Source organism: Helianthus annuus, chromosome 15 (assembly GCF_002127325.2).
Source record: "Helianthus annuus cultivar XRQ/B chromosome 15, HanXRQr2.0-SUNRISE, whole genome shotgun sequence".
Classification (NCBI taxonomy): domain Eukaryota; kingdom Viridiplantae; phylum Streptophyta; class Magnoliopsida; order Asterales; family Asteraceae; genus Helianthus; species Helianthus annuus.
Window position 1 is genome coordinate 118597021 of NC_035447.2, and position 5533 is coordinate 118602553.

Below are 5533 nucleotides of genomic sequence, written 5' to 3' on the forward strand. Positions count from 1 at the left end.
TGGGCCACGTGGCATGTGATTTTGGACATTATTGATGATGTGGCAACCTATGGTGGAGGTGGATTGTGAGTTTAGGAGGGAATTGAGAATAGAATTCTAAATTCACAAAGAATGCCTCATTGGACGCGAGATCCATTTGTTATTCGGGTCGAAATCCTGAATTCAGGTCAAGCGTGACAGATAGTATATATTTCCTTTTTTTTCTCATTCTTCTTGCACACACTTTACAAACCCTAAAAAAACTAAGTTGCAGCCTCTCTCCTATCGCCACCACCAAGATCCTCAGTTCCAACCCCTAGCCAAACCTCTGCAACATCATCTTCTTCACACAAATCAATCCTATTAACCAATCAAAGGTATGTTTCTATGTTTTTGATTTTATTGTTTCTGATTTCTTTGTTTTACGATTGTAATCTACACAATCAATCCTAAATCTGCTTTATTTATGTTATTCAATTCTATAGAAACTTGATTTTATAAAGATTCCTTCGAATGCTATTAACTTCTTCTTTGTCCTAAACTTTGTAGATCTGATCATAAAAATTGAAGGTATGTTGTTTTAATTTGTTGTTTATTTACTATGTATCTTTAATCAAGCGATTGAACATTTATCTTTTTTTTTTTTGCAAACAAAATCAAGATCAGAGGTTTTGTTATCATCATCTATATTCTCCGATTTATGTAGTGTCTATGAACGTTAATCATCTATTCGACATTTATCAAAGTTACTGATTTTTGTTGATTTTGTTTTTCATGTGGAACCCTAAATTGTGGATAAAATCGGACTCCGATCATTCGTCAAACAACAAAGGTTAGTTAAATGTTATAGTTGTTTTCTCTTTTTTAAGTTTGTGTAGGTTTGATTTTATCCTTTCTGTTCGGTATTTTTTTTTTCAAAAATTAATAACATATGTTCTGAATGTTTTATGGTTTGTTTTTCTCATGGTAAACCCTCAATCTTTTGTGACAATCGGACTCGAATTGTTCGTCGACCAAAACAGGTTAGATCAGTTTTGTTGGTGTTGTTTGTTTTTTGATATGTATAGTCTTTCTTTTTTATTTTTGTCTTTAAGCGTTAATTTGAAATTTTATGTGATTATCTTTTGAAGTTCTTATTGTTTGTTTTGTGAGTTATAATTTTTTGTATTCAATTATAATTTTGGTATTTAGTTAGTTGTTAATTCTTTAAAGATGTATTTAATTTCTTTTTAAAGTTGTTTTTGTTTCTATAAATAGATTAGTGTTGTTAAAGATGATTTTTGTATTCGAAACTATGATTCGGTTTCTGTAAATAGACTTTGTTTTCAAAAGGTAAAAGGTAAGACTTCATCCATTTATACGTTATTTCCGTATTCTTTGAAGCCTGGTAAAACAGTTTTTCTTTTTAATTTGACTTTTGAATCTTTGTTTGCAGGTGTTTGAATCACAATGTCAAAATAGTTTGTAAATTTGATTGTTAGGTTTGTACTTGATCAACCCTAAATACTGTTTATTTATGTTGTTAGATCTTATAGGAATTTTTTTTTGTTCAAAACCCTTTCGGCAGATCCTAATGTTTTTTGTTGTTATTTTTTTGTAGATCATTCCACATAATTTGTAGGTATGTAATCTATATTAGATATTTATGTATTGTAAATGTTTAATGTCAATTTTTGATGATTATTTTTCTGTTTTTTTTTTTTTTTTTTTGTAGATCGAACATGTTATAGGTAAGTTTAATCAAGAATCTATGAAAAGATCTAAGGTAAAACTACATGATTAAGGTTAAATACTTTTTCTTTATGTTGTTCGATCATAATTCATATGAAATGATGTTTTGTTTGTTTTTCATCATGATTCATATGAAATGATGTTTTGTTACAAATACAATAATTTTTTGATGATTTTTCTGTTTTTTTGTTGTTTGTTGTTGACGATGATTTTGCATTATCCGATTAGAATCATATGAAATGATATTTTGTTGATGTTTTGATTGTGTTCTCATGTTACTTATATTTTTATTTACAGTAAATTAGTTTGTTGTTGATGATGATTTACAGTGTTCTGATTTGTTATTTGATTTGCGTTCTTCAAATTTTCGTATTCTATTTTGATATTCTTCGTATTTCATCTGACAAGATGGTAAGGGTTTATTAAGGCTTTCTAGCAATGTACTGATTGTGAAGATGAGTTTTTTTTCCAGACAACACTCTTCATTCGACAACTAAGGTATGAATTGAATCAGTGGTCTCGAGCTTCTTCTCAGGTCCATGAATGTGATTGATTTTTTTTCACAATCATTTAGATATTGATTATATTATGAATATATTAAGCTCACTGGTTTTGAATTTAAGTTTGAATAATATTTAACTATTTAAGTAAATTGTTTTGACTGATTATTTCAAAATTTGAATTTTTGAAATTTATATCAATTATGGATACTTATCAAAGATGTCTAAATTGTAACGTATTTCCAAATTTATCAAGATAACTTATATTAAAGTTTAATTGCTTCCAAATTTTGTGTTAGTTTCCATAATTTTCGATAATCACATTATTTTTCAAGTTTCTCAGAATTTGGAAAGATATATAACATTTGTTTTAAACCTAAATGACCTCTTTGTATGTCAAACTAGGTTCTGTTGTTGACGCACAAGCCTATTAAACACACAATAATTGAAAACACACAATCACATTATTTCTAGCCATTTAAAGAATTTCATAGATGTTTAAAAAATGTATTTTATTTTTATTTTAAGCCTATTTTTTGTTTGGTTTGTTATAGGTATGTTATATGTACGAGTATGCCATATGGTTCAAGTTCTCTTGAGTCCTCAGTAAGCTTTTTAAATTTTTATTTTTACTTCAAGATATTAAGATATTCTTATTAACTATGCTAGATTTTTTTTCTCTTTCTTGAGGAGTTGTGAATTAGTTCGCTTTTCAAGTACTTTGCTTCTAAAGGTAAAATCTATAGAGAAAAATACGAGAATTAGATAAACTTCAAGAGAACTTGAACATTAAGCGAAATATCAAGAGAACGTTATTATCTTTGTACAGTTTCCTTGCTCAGCTTACTGCGTCAACGTCTTCCGGTTACTCTGGATTGGGTTCCTCTTTTATGAAGTCAATGTCTGATGAGTATCTATCTAATATTTCCTTTAGTATGATTGGAGCATTAAGCGAAATATCCCAAGTATTCTTACAATTTTTATTATTTTTTTATTATACGTATTTTTTTTTAACTTTCATAATGTAGTAAATTATATACTATCTATACAGGAAAAGTTTGTTATTATCCTGGGAACAATTAAGAGCTTTGCTTCAGAAGACTCATGGTTTTACAATGCATGTAAAACTTGCAACAAAAAGGTTATTACGAACACTATTTGCAAGGACAAGGAAGATGGAAGTCAAGGATATGATGAAGTAACTGTCTCGGAATGCCAAACTGATCGGTGCAATAAAAGGACTGTTGTGTCTGTTCCCAGGTTAATTTACTTGATTAATTTATATTGTCCATATTATGAAACATGATCGATCGTTAATAAAATCTTATTTGAAAATTTTATAGGATAAAAGTTCTAATACGTGTTCAGGATTGTACCGGGATTGTTACTTTGACGTTGTTTGAACGTGAAGTTGTTAAACTAATAAAAGTTAATGCAAACCAGCTGTTGGATAAAAACATGGAGGTAACTTATATTTTCCAAATACCATTTCCTTAATTGCTTGATACGTTTTAATGTTTTTACGTTACATTGTTAACTTTATAATAATGTGTATCAAACAGTTAGCCAGCGAAGGTAACTTTCCTAAGGAGCTGAAGGCATTGCTAAATAGGAGGTTTGCGTTTGAGATAGCCATAGGTTCGTTTAACATAAAAAATAAATCAGATGGCTACCCGGTGTCGAAGTTGACTGAAAATCCTGCAATCATCAAAGATCTTGATAGGCATTTTGATGCTTTCCAGGTTCGAAAATATTCTATACGTTAGCTTTACTTTTTGTTATAAAATACTTATAGCACTTCACAATATTTATTGAAACATATGAAATAAATACAGCCTGCTGATGATGAACCTTTAAATGTTGTTCCTTCTAATTCAAATCCAACTGTTAACATCCAAATCCGGGTCTGTGAAAAAAATTCTTGAGTTCTCTAATGCTTCAATATTTTGTCATTCACCTTATTTTTTTCAACTGTTTTTTTACCTTTTTAATTTTATTTTACAGGATTCTGTTTCCCGTACCGATGATAAAGACACGCCGATGTCCAATTTGAACAATAGCATGTTTACTATACCCTCCGGAGCGGATAATCGTTGTTCTTCGAAGATGCTGGAGAATAAACTTAAGCGTAATTTGGATGCCGTTTATGATGTGGATTTATGTTCTTCTCAGTCTTCAACTAAACCGCGTAAGGGTGATTGTGAGAACAATGAAGGTTTGAATGTGAAGGTGGGTCTTTTGAATCCAAAGCTGGAAAAGTAGTCTCAGAATCTAATAGTCATCTCAGTTTCTTCAAACAAGTTTTCAATGTTTTTTTTTCGTTCAATCGTATTTAAAACATTTATGTCAGTACTTGATGTTGCTTTTTACTCAATGTTTGTTGCGGTTTATCTTGATTTATTATCGTTATATCAATAAGAGATGATATTATTAATTAGCATTTGTATTTTTTTTGTACGTCGAGTTATATTTATTATACGTCGTTTTTTTATTACATTAGCATTAAAAACTTTTATTTTTATTACATTGAAATTCAATACTTTAATGCGTTGACGTGATGTTAGTTTGTTACCCAACATCGATGTTGTTTTATTTTTAGTGTGGTTTTGCATTGTTATATCAATAGCATGAAATTATTGTTAATCACTTTATTGTGGTTTGTGATCTATATATCGATAGAAGATGATAATATTGATCAGGCTTTGCATTTTTTGTATGTAATTATGTTTATAGTTATTGTAGTTCTTGATGTTGAATATAAATAAAGAGTTATTATTAATTATTTTTTGCATATTTTAAATTTTATGTACAAATGTTTTTAATTGTGTTATTTGTTTATTCATAGAATATATACATATTATTATAGATAACTATTAACAATGTACAATCCAAATATAACATTATAAAACTAACATTATAATAACATTCTTAGTATATAAATTATTTACTATCACTTTTACTACTCATCATCTTATGTTATTTATGATATATATTTTTATCCAAATTTGATAATAATTAACAATTCTATCCTTATTGCCATTTTACATTTATAAATCAACATGTATATATACTAACTGTAAAACTGTAATAGATAGACATAGCTAACAACAAATTATTAATTTCGCACACTTATTAGGATTTAAATACAATTTTCAACTTAATACTTTTGTAAAGTGTCATATTTCCAAATCTTTTTTTAAAAAGGATTTAAATATTTATTCATTTGATAATTTTAAGATTGTATGTGGGAGTGGACATCCTGTGAAATTATATAAAAACTTTGTATATTTCTAAAATCTCGATCCTGTGAAATTGTTATGTTT